Source organism: Phascolarctos cinereus, unplaced genomic scaffold, assembly GCF_003287225.1.
Source record: "Phascolarctos cinereus isolate Bilbo 61053 unplaced genomic scaffold, phaCin_HiC Scaffold_5;HRSCAF=322, whole genome shotgun sequence".
NCBI classification, from domain to species: domain Eukaryota; kingdom Metazoa; phylum Chordata; class Mammalia; order Diprotodontia; family Phascolarctidae; genus Phascolarctos; species Phascolarctos cinereus.
In genome coordinates, this window is record NW_027555958.1 from 289,613,098 (window position 1) to 289,625,241 (window position 12,144).

Below are 12,144 nucleotides of genomic sequence, written 5' to 3' on the forward strand. Positions count from 1 at the left end.
TTAATGCAAAGCTATTGTATTTTGTAAAAAGCTTTTTCTACATCTGTTGATATAATCATGTGATTTTTGTTTTCATTAGTGTGGTTTATTATGTTTATAATTTTGCTAATATTGAAACAACCCTGCATTCCTAGTATAAGTCCATCCTGTTGATGGTGTACTTAATTCTTGTAATTGTCACTGTAGCCTCTTTGCTAATATTTTATTAAGTATTTTTATATGACTTCATTAGAAATAGTGATCTATCATTTTCATTCTCTTGACTTCTCTCTCTGTATTTATGTGTCAGAGCCATAGTTGTCTTTTTCTTAAAAAATGGTGTTTTATCTTTTTCCAATAACATATGAAGATAGTTCTCAGCATTCATTTTTTATAAAATTTTGAGGTCCAAATTTTTTCCCCCTCCCTCCTCTCCCCTCTGCCCAAGACGGCAAGCAATCTGTAATCATGTAAACCTATTTCCACATCAGTCATGTTGTGAAAGAAGAAACAAGACAAAAGGGAAAAGCCACACACACACACACACACACACACACGCACGCAAAAGTGAAAATAGTATACTTTGATCTGCAGTCAGACTCCATGGTTCTTTCTTTGGATGTGGATAGCATTTTCCATCATGAGTCTTGGAATTGTCTTGGATCATTGCTTTGCCGAGAAGAGCAATGTTGCTGTTACTGTGTACAGTGTTCTTCTAATTCTACTCACTTCACTCAGCATCAGTTCATGTAAGTCCAGGTTTTTCTGAAATCTGCCTGCTGCGATCATTTTTTATGGAGCAATAGTATTCCATTACATTCATATACCACAGCTTGTTCAGCCATTCCCTAATTGATGGGCATCCCCTCAATTTCCAGTTCTTTGCCACCACATAAAGAGCTGCTACAAATATTATTGTACATCTGGGTCCTTTTCCCTTTTTTATGTTATCTTTGACCTAGTAGTGGTATTGCTAGATCAAAGGGTATGCAGTTTTCTAGCCCTTTGGGCATAGCTTCAAATTGCTATCGAGAATGGTTGGATCAGTTCACTACTCCACTAGCGTTGCATTAGTGCCCCAGTTTTCCCACATCTTCTTCAACACTTATCATTTTCCTTTTCTGTCATGTTAGCCAATCTGATAGGTATGAGGTAGTACTTCAGAGTTGTTTTAATTTGCATTTTTCTAAACAATAGTGTTTATAATTTTTTTTTATATGATTGTAGGTAGCTTTAATTTCTTCATCTGAAAACTACCTGTTCATATCCTTTGACCATTTCTCAACTGGGGAATGATTTGTATTCTTAAAATTTGACTCAGTTCTCTATATATTTGAGAAATGAGGCCTTTATCAGAAATACTTGCAGTAAAAATTGTTTCCCATTTTTCTGCTTTCCTTCTAATCTTGTTTGCGTTAGTTTTGTTTGTAAAAACCTTTTAACATAATATAATCAAAATTATCCATTTTCCATTTCATAATGTTCTCTCTTTGTTGTTTGGTCATAAATTCTTCCCTTCGACATAGATCTGACAGGTAAACTATTCCTTGCTCTCCTAATTTGCTTCTGGTATTCACCCTTTGTATCTAAATCATGTACCCATTTTGACTTTGTCTTAGTATATGATGTGAGATGTTGGTCTATGCCTAGTTTCTGCCGTACTGTTTTCCAGTTTTCCCAGCAGTTTTTGTCAAATACTGAGTTCATATCCCAGAAGCTGGAATATTTGGGTATGTTAACAGTAGATTACTATAGTAATTTACTATTGTGTCTTGTGTACCTAATCTATTCAGTGATCCACCACTTTGTTTCCTACCCAGTACCAAATAGTTTTAATGATTTCTGCTTTGTAATATGGTTTTAGATCTGGTATGGCCAGGCCACTTTCCTTTGCAATTTTTTTCCATTAATTCCCTTGACATTATTGACCTTTTGTTCTTCTACATGAATTTTGTTATTTTTTTCTAGCTCTATAAAATAATTTTTTAGTAGTTTGATTGGTCTGGCACTGAATAAGTAAATTAATTTAGATAGAATTGTCATTTTTATTATATTAGCTCAGCCTACCCATGAGCAACGGATATTTTTCCAATTGTTTACATCTGACTTTATTTGTGTGAAAAAGTGTTTTGTAAATGTGTTGATAAAGTTCCTGGGTTTATCTTGGCAAGTAGACTCTGAGATATTTTATATTGTCTACAATTATTTTAAATGGAATTTCTCTTCATCTCTTGCTGCTGAGCTTTGTTGGTAGCATATAGAAATGCTGATGATTTATGTGAGTTTATTTTATATCCTTCAACTTTACTAAAGTTGTTAATAATTTCAAGTAGTTTTTTAGTTGATTCTTAGAATTCCCTAAGCATACCATAATATCATCTGCAAAGAGTGACAGTTTTGTTTCTTTGTTGCCTATTCTAATTCCTTTAATTTCTTTTTCTTCTCTTATTGCTAAAGGTAACATTTCTTGTTTGTTGTTTGTTTGTTTGCTTGTTTCTGTGATCTATTGTTTGACCTACTTATTTTTAATCTTATCTTTCCATGGCCCTTTATTACATTTAATTTTTATTGCATCATGATCGAAGTTCAAATCCGGCCTTAGACACATGATACTCACTAGCTGTATGACTCCAGTTGCCTTGCCAGATCTGACCTGCTGTCTTCTTTTTTTATAGCCCACAAGCTAACGATGGTTTTAACATTTTAAAATAAAATTTTATTATGTTAAAAAGATCATATACTTTCATCAGCTCAGATTTATAAAGGAATGCAGAGTGAATTCAATATTAGGAGATATTGGATGTAAAACACTTTGCAAACCTTAAAGCATTATGTAAATGTTTTTGTTATTAAGATCATAGACTTAAATTTAGACAGACTAGTTAATTAATGTAAAGGATGAAGTATTCCATGGTGTCCTTAACCCAGCTGCTGTCTTATAGATGTGAATAGTTAGTTGGTCATAAGACAAGAAGATGGGGAAAAATTAACTATCCTACTAATTATGAATAAACTGTTATTTTCTTACATGAAGGATATAACATTCACTTTTAGTAATCACTTTGTAAAGCAGCAATTGGATGACTACTATGTGATAAAAAAGAAGTTGAAGATACAATATTTGCACTGGAGAAACTTAAAATCTAGCTTAGTGCCACAGATAAACTTCCAGGTAGTTTGCTAGTTTCTTGTCTACTGGTATTCGTTTAATATGCTGCTAGTCAAATCTGACTAGCCATAATTTACCTTGAGTTTGTCAAACAGTGTCATTTAAGTTCATCTTTAAGAAAGGTAGGAATTCAGTAAATGATGGGAAGGAAGGAGATTCCAGACATATGAAACAACGTGAGAGTATAGTACAAATTTGAGGAGCAAAGAGTGGTCCATTTTGGCCAGAGCATAGAGTTCATGAAAGAGAGTGATACTGATCAAGTTTGGAAAGGCATTGTAGTACCACAATTGTGGGAGCCAGACTTGAATGCCAGGCAGAAATTAAAACTTTGGGTGCTAGGAAGCCACTGAAAACTTGAATTGAAGAGTGACTTGTCTAGTTATTGGCCAAAAATATTTGCCAGGGGAGGGAAGGGAACAGAAATAGAGGATGGTTTGAAAGAGAAAGAAAATGGAGGTAAAAAGACCTAAAAAGAAGCAGTTATAATAGTCTGGGTCAGTGCTTCTGAAACTGTGGGTTGCGACCCTATATGGGGTACTGGTTTTACTGATACGGGTCATGAGTGGAGAAAGTTTAAGAAGCCCTGGTTTTTTTTTAGGTGAGTAGTAATAAGAGCCTTACTAAGGGAGAACAACGGTGACAGATATGAAACTTGTTGCTGAGGTAGCATCTATAAGACTCATTGATTCTTTCTCTTTCCCTCATCTCTCATATCCAAAGATAACCACGAGGCTCAGAACAGGAAGGAGCAAGTGAATGGTTTTACCTCAGATAGAAATAGTGAATACTTGAAATAATGAAATAAGGAAGAGTAAGTTTAAGGAGAACAATAATGAATTTATTATCTTTTTAGACATAGAATCAAGGAAACTTAGAGTTGGAATGGGTCTTAGAAACCATGTAGTTCAAAAATGTCTTCTACGTGTCCTTAACAAATAGTCATCAATGAGAGGGCATCTAACTTAATGCACAAATTCCTTAAGGGACTCTTCTGGATCCACTTCTATTTTCTCTATACCTTCTCCCTTAGAAATCTCATTCAATACCCTTTGCTTCAGTTACTACCTCTGTGAAAGTGACTCCTGAATCTGTCCTGACCTCCCTTCTAGCACTGGAGTTACCTAGGTTCAAACTCCAGTTCTGCTGCTATTTACCTGTGCAGCCTTGGGTAAACCACTATTGTTTCTGGACCAGTTTCTGCATTTGTAAAATAATGGGTTGGATTAGATGACCTCTAAGGTCCTTTCCAGTTCTAAATCTATGATCCTGTTATTCTGTGAGTTTGAGCTCTAGATTCCACATCACTAAATGTCTACAGGATATCTCCAAACCTAGACATTACACCATGAATCTAACAAGACAACTTTTCCCATGATATTCTTGTTGATAAGAGTTCACTTGGACTGACAGTAGTTAGAAGGATTTGTAATCCTTCTAACCAGATCCTTGGAGTCTGTTGGTGTCAACTTGTGGGAAGTCTTTAGTGGAATGCCTTAAGAATCTGTCCTTGCCCTTGTGACATGCATTTTTTTCAGTGCCTTAGATAAAGGCTCTGTCTCTAGAGGTAGCAAAAAAAGGCACTCAAGAAAGCCCCATCATTGTCGGAAAGCCCTGGAGTAGGGACCTTGGAAGCCACAGGGAGCAGTAGCAGGCAGCAACTAAGTATAATAACCAGAGTGCTTGTAGAGGCCCAGGGGATTTAAGGTCCCTAATCCTCAGTCTGGAGGTGCTAGAAAATCCCTGAACATCCACTACCTTGAACCTCTAACATTGAGGGGGGTGCCTAATCCCTGGAGGTGGAGATCAGTACAGGAACCCAAAAGACCCAGGATGAGAGCAAATAGGGCCAAAATGTACATTAGGAGGCAAAATTTGGCCCTGACCCAAAGCCCCATTTCAGAGACTAAAACTGGAAAGATGAGCAAATCAAAAAACCCATTTGTATCAAAAATTATTGCAAAGCTAGAATGCTCCCCCAAAAGGAGCAAGTAACTGTAACAACTGCAAGCAGAGATTCAAAGTAACAATATACTAACAATAACTACCATTTATATAGGACTTCAAGATTTACAAAACGCTTTACAAATATTATCACATTTTATTTTTATGACAATCCTGGGCAGTAGATATCATTATCCCCGTTTTGCAAACAAAAAATGAGTTACCCAGGGTCACACAGCTTATAAGTGTCTAAGCTAGATTTGAACTCAGGTATTTCTGACTCCAGATCCAGTACTTTATCTGCTGTACCACTTAGCTGGATTGCATGAATGCATAGAAAAAATTGGGAGCTAAAAATGAAATAAAAGCTTTTGAGGAAAGAATTAGACAAAGAATAAGTAAACTTAAGAAGGGCTGAAAGGGTCATGAATAGAAAAAGTTTAAGAAGCCCTGGCTTAGAGGAGAAAGTGGTAAACCTTGCCCAAGAAATAGACTCCCTAAAAACTAGAATAGACCAGATAGAAATAAATTACTCCATGAGCAGCAAGAAATATAAGATCAAAGTCAAAAGATTTTTTTAAAAAATGTAAGATTTATGATGTCCATAGGTAACCAGGAATACAAAGCAAGGAGAGATAATTTAAAAATCATTTTACTCCACTATTAGGCCTATACCCCAGAGAGATCAAAGAAAGTGTAAAAGGCCCTATGTTTTCAAAAGTATTTATAGCAACACTTTTTGTGGCAATAAAGAACTAGAAAATAAAAGGGATACCCATTAATTGGGGAATGGATGAATAAATTATGGTATATTGAATATAATGCAATAATATGGTACAGTGAACAACAAAGGGAACAGTTTCAGAGAAACTGGAAAGACTTGTATTGGCTGATAGAGGGGGAGGTATAGAGCCAGTCCCTTTACCCCATTAAGGAACTGACTGCAAAAAGAACTCATATTTTTCAGGCTAAGAATGCACTACTTCCTATCTTAGCCATTTAAAAATGGACAAAGAACAGTTCCCGTCCAGGACCTGGCTGATTTTTCTGTAAAACACTTAGTAAGATTTTTGTTCTTTGAGATCCCCAAGCCAGTGGAACTCTGAAGCCGAAAGGAGCCATGTGAATTGGCTCTATTGAACTACACCCTCACAGACCGTTGTCCTCATCATTGTCTAAACTGGTCTTGCACTAACTCCTTTGGTTAGAGAAAGCCTCCCCTGGAGGAAGTCACTCCAGTGGTATCATAGTAAGAGTAAGTTTCAGCTCTCTTATTACTGGGGCAGATTCTTAGTTCTCATCCTTATTGCCACTCCCATTTTTCCCCCTTATAATTAAACTTTTTTTTTTTAGTTATACCTCTGAATTAAAGAGAATACTTGCTCTCTGAGGTTATTAAGTCCTGGTACACATCAGTATTGCTCCATTTACTCATGTAGTAAATGTAAGGCCATGAGTTACCCATCTGCCTTTGTCACATGGTCCTTGAAGACTGACAAGGATATATTCATATCTTTCTCCAGTTGCTGGATGTACTGTACAGTTTACTTTGTTCTCCTTATGTTGTTAAATCTAGCTTCTCTAGGACCATCAGCAACAGCCAGGGAGTGCTACCCCTGTGGTACCTTTATTCTGTCAACCTCTTTAAATACCCAAAGACCGGGCTCCCAAGAGCGATCGAATTGTGACTTGTGGTGCAAACCATAATGCCTATGTCTGGATTCAGAAAGATGGCATCTGGAAACCAAGGCTGGTGGTCCTGAGGATTGATTGTGCAGCCACCTTTGTGAAATGGTCTCCCTTGGAGAATAAATTTGCTGTAAGTAGCAGAACTCGACTGATTTCCATGTACTACTTTTAGTCTGAAAATGACTGGTGGGTGAGCAAACACATAAGAAAGCCAATTCATTCTACTGTCCTTAATTTGGACTAGCACCCAACAGTGTTTTGCTGGCTTCTGGATCTTGTGACTTCAAATGTAGATTTTTTTCTGCCTACCTTAAAGAAGTTGATGAAAAGCCAGCCAGTACTCCATGGGGTACCAAGATGCCTTTTGGTCAACTGATGTCAGAGTTTGATGGTACCGGAAGTGGTGGTTGAGTCCATGGGGTTAGTTTCTCTGCCAGTGGGAACCGCCTCACTTCGGTCAGCCATGATAGTACCGTATCAGTTGCTGATGCCTCCAGAAACATGATGGTTTCACAGCTGAAAACAGAGTTCCTCCCACTCCTGTGTGTGCTGTTTGTCTCTGAGAATAGCACGGTGGCTGCTGGCCGTGACTGCTGCCCAATGCTGTTTAATTATGATGATCGTGGCTTATTGACCTTTGTCTCCAAGTTAAACATTCCAAAACAGAGCATCCAGCGCAACATCTCTGCCATGGAATGCTTCCATAACGTGGACAAGAGAGCCACCACTGAGGATTGCAACACTGCTCTGGACACGCTATACCAAAACAGTGTCACCCAAGTGTCTATTTATGAAGTGGAAAAGCAAGACTGCTGCAAATATTGCACCACTGGCATTGATGGAGCAATGACAGTTTGGGATTTCAAGACTTTAGAGTCTTTGATCCAGGGGCTACGAATCATGTGAAGCTATATTTCTGTTCTCTAGCATGACAGACACTTGACAGAATGCAGCTCCAGCATTTGCATGAAGACGGGAAAGACCCTACCACAAGTCAAAACTAAGAGAATGTCCCTTGCAGGTGGTTTTTTTTTTTAATAATTGGTGAATGTATTGGTTTAAAAAAATCAGCAGTGATATCTTTTTGAAGTGATATCTTTTTGATTGGCTATTTCATTCCATTCTGTACCAGAGCTGCTCTTTAAGTAGTTTATTGTGGGAAGCTGTCACACTAAATTAAGGGGGGGGGGTATGTAAGTTGTCTGCTAGGAAAATTTTTTAAAAATAAAATTAGAAAGAGAAGTTATAATATTTATTTCCTCAGCTCAGTGGATTGTCTTTCACACTGGAGACCATTGACATAAGGCAGCAACTAAATAGCTTCTGATGCTGCCTGTATTCTGTACAGTCTTTTGAAAACTAAATGTAGCTCTGTAGGGAAGGTACCATCTCTCCATCAGCAAGGTGCAGATGACAGTGCCTGCTGCTGTTCCTCCTGACTCAAAGCTGTTCATTCTCTTCAAGGAGTCCATCAGCCAATCCTAGCTGCATTCAGAGCCACCACGGTACTGACTTGACCATTCAGAAGATGAGAATCACTCTCACTAGCCTCAGTGCTGAATCTTATACTGACTCAATTAAAGAAGCCAAAGAAAAGAACTTGAAAGAAAGGCCTATGCCTATACCCACTAAGACACTTTGGAGCACAACTAGAAAAACATTTTGTGGCTAAGGTTCACAGATTCCTCCTGAGATTATTGAACAGATTAGATCACTTCTATCAGCTTTAAACCAAATATAGAAGTTGAAGTAACCATTGCAGATGTCTTGTTGTAAATTGCTTACAATTACTAAATTTTGAAAGTGAATCTATTTTAACATTAGAAAACCATTTTAAGATTTGTTCAGATTTTAAATAAGTAAAACTGAGTTTTATTTGGTCCAGGAGAGAGAAGAATTTATCAGCCAATAGAAATTTTCAAACCCTATTGAAATTTTTTGGGAGGAGAGGATTCTGATCTGTGATTTCATCAATATAAAAAATTCTCATCAATTCAGATCAGTAACTCAACTGGAACTTAGTATTAGAGAGGGCACTTCAGGGTCGCAAGGCTGGTATATGTCAAAGGCAAGACTTGAATTTGTCTTTTTTTTTTAATAAATTTATTTATTTTCAGTTTTCAATATTTACTTCCACAAGATTTTGAGTTCCAAATTTTCACCCCATCTCACCCCTCCCCCACCCCAAGATGGCATGCATTCTGAATTCCCTTCCCCTAGTCTGCCTCTCTTCTATCTTCCCCCTTCTCTTATCCCCTTCCCCTTCTATTTTCCTGTAGGGCAGGATAGACTTCTGTACCCCATTTCCTGTATTTCTTATTTCCCAGTAGCATGTGAAAACTTTTTTTTAAACATATGTTTTTAAAACTTTAGGTTTCAAATCTTCTCCCTTCCTCCTTCCCCACCCACCCTCATTGAAAAGGCAAGCAACTCAGTATAGGTTATACATGTGCAGTTATGCAAAACACTTCCATAGTAGACATGTGAAAAACTATTTCCCTTAATCCTATCCTGCCCTCCCATTTATTCTATTCTTTCTTTTGACCCTGTCCCTCTTCAGAAGTATTTGCTTCTGATTACCCCCCTTTCCCAATTTGCCCTCCTATCTATCATCCCCCTGCTCTCTTGTCCCCTTCCCCCCTATTTTCCTGTAGGGTAAGACAGATTTCCATACCCAATTGAATGTGTATGTTATTCCCTCCTTAAGCCAAATCCTATGAGAATAAGATTCACTCATTCCCTCTCACCTTCCCCATTTCCCCTCCACTGTAAGAGCATTTCTTTTCTTGTTTTTTTTTTGTGAGATAATTTACTCCATTCTACCTCTCCCTTTCTTCTTCTCCACATATAATCCTCTCTCATCCCTTAATTTTATTCTCCAGATATGACCCCTTAATCTTCAACTCACCCTGTGCCCTCTATCTATCTATCTATCTATCTATCTATCTATCTATCTACCTATATATACATATAATTTTTTTCCTCCAACTACCCTAATACTGACAAAGGTCTCATGAGTTATAAATATCATCTTTCCATGCAGGAATGTAAACAGTTCAACCTTAATAAGTCTCTTATGATTTCTCTTTCCTGTTTACCTCTTCATGTTCCACTTGAGTCTTGTATTTGAAAGTCAAATTTTCTATTCAGCTCTGGTCTTTTCATCAAGAATGCTTGAAAGTCCTCTATTTCACTGAATGACCATTTTTTCCCCTGAAGGATTATACTCAGTTTTGCTGGGTAGGTGATTCTTGCTTGTAATCCTATCTCCTTTGCCCTCCAGAATATTATATTCCATGCCCTGCGTCTTTAATGTAGAAGCTGCTAAATCTTGTGTTATCCTGATTGTGTTTCCACAGTACTTGAATTGTTTCTTTCTGGCAGCTTGTAATATTTTCTTTGACCTGGGAACTCTGGAATTTGGCTACAATATTCCTAGGAGTTTTCCTTTGGGGATCTCTTTCAGGAGGAGATTGTGGATTCTTTCAATTTCTATTTTGCCCTCTGGTTCTAAATATCAGGGCAGTTTTCCTTGATAATTTCTTGAAAGATGATGTCTAGGCTCTTTTTTTGATCATGGCTTTCAGATAGTCCAATAATTTTTAAATTCTCTCTCCTGGATCTATTTTCCAGGTCAGTTGTTTTTCCAATGAGATATTTCACATTGTTTCTATTTTTTCATTCTTTTGGATTTGTTTTACAGCATCTTGATTTCTCATAAAGTCACTAGCCTCCAATTGCTCTATTCTAATTTTTAAGGAAGTATTTTCTTCAGTAATCTTTTGGACTTCCTTTTCCATTTGGCCAATTTTTCTTTTTAGGGCGTTCTTCTCCTCATTGGCTTTTTGGACCTCTTTTGCCATTTGGGTTAGGCTATTTTTTAAGGTGTTATTTTCTTCGGTATTTTTTTGGGTCTCCTTTAGCAAGCTGTTGAGTTGTTTTTCATGATTTTCTTGCATCACTCTCATTTCTCTTCCGTTTTTCCTCTACTTCTCTTACTTGCTTCTCAAAATCTCTTTTGAGCTCTGATTCATATTTTTCTTGGAAGCTTTGTATGTAGGAGCTTTGACTTTGTTGTCTTCTGGTTATATGTTTTGATCTTCTTTGTCACCAAAGTAAGATAATATAGTCTGACTCTTTTTGCACTGCTTGCTCATGATCCTGGCCAGTTACTTGAGTTTTAAACTTTTTGTTAAGGTAAGAGTCTGCTTCCAATGTGGAGAATATACTGTCCCAAGCTTCGGGGGTTTATATAGCTGTTTTCAGAGATACTTGTAGGGACTCATAAATTTTCAGTTCTTGTGAAGTGTTTACTCCTTTCCTGGTCTGTTAGTGACCACAAGCACTCCTTTCTGCCCTGGAACTGTGAGGAAGATTTCCTGTTCACAGCCACTACAAGCTCCACCGTGGCAGCACTCTTCCTCACCCCAGGACCCCCGTCCAGAACTGTGACCAAGATCCAAGCATGGGCAAAGCAAGAGATTCCTGCCTCAGCACCAGCAGAGAGATCCCTGCAATTCCCTTCTGATCAGCCACTCGATTCCCCCTCAGTCTGTGGGCCTGAAGCTCGGGAAGCAGCTGCCCACCCCAGGGCCATACTCTTGGGGAATGGAGCTGAGACCCCGCCTTCCTCTCTCAGCACCACAGAAACAGACTTTTTCCACTGACCTTCTAAGTTGTCTTTGGCATTCGTGGATTGAGGAGTCTGGAGACCACCACAGCTGCCAGCAATTCAGTCCTCTGAGGCCTGCTCCAGATTTGTTGCGGCCTGCACGCCACGCTGTGCTCCTCTCTCAGCCTGTTGTGATAGACCTTTCTGATCAATCATCCAGGTTGTCTTGGGCTGGAAATTTGTTTCACTCTGTCTTTTTGTGGGTTAAGCTACCTTAGAATTTGTTTAGAGCCATTTTTATAGGTATTTGGAGGGGTTTGGGGGAGAGCTCAAGCAAGTTGCTGCTTTTACTCCGCCATCTTTGAATTTGTCTTCTTGACTGCAAGGTCAGCCCTGTTTCTCTAGTTGCCTTTTCTATCTTTTGTCCAGTTAAATTGTTAATATACATTCTGTTCTGTTAATTTGGATCATGTTTTAAAGTTTGATTTGTTTCACATAGGTGAAATTTCAGAACAAAATATTAATGCTTTCTGTTTGATGGCATAGATAACAAATTATGTGCATAAATTAAGTGTTCAATAATAAATCAGACTCAAAAATCTAACTTAGGATTACCTCACTTAAGCACTGTGAATTGGTCACAGGAGTATTTAGCTGATAATATAATGTAGGTAAACTGCTATTTAAGGTTTGTCTTAAATAGATGTATTCTCTTTACCTCCTTTTTTTTGTTTTCATGAAATTTAATTTG

The 12,144-nt window shown here is 37.8% G+C and overlaps 1 protein-coding gene and 1 pseudogene across 2 annotated transcripts in view; both read left to right on the forward strand.

Moving 5' to 3' along the window:
• Nucleotides 1–12,144, forward strand: part of CCDC47 (coiled-coil domain containing 47) — a 40,568-nt gene that overhangs the window by 10,328 nt on the left and 18,096 nt on the right. Inside the window, exon 1 of one of the 2 annotated variants that reach the window (XM_020997336.2) lies at nt 6,821–6,911. The exons of the other annotated variant lie outside the window; for it this stretch is intronic. The gene's annotated coding sequence lies outside the window, so the exon portion shown is untranslated. Of the gene's footprint in view, nt 1–6,820; nt 6,912–12,144 lie in introns of those variants that run through there. 2 annotated transcript variants of the gene reach the window in all.
• Nucleotides 6,741–7,799, forward strand: LOC110215836 (actin-related protein 2/3 complex subunit 1A pseudogene; annotated as a pseudogene).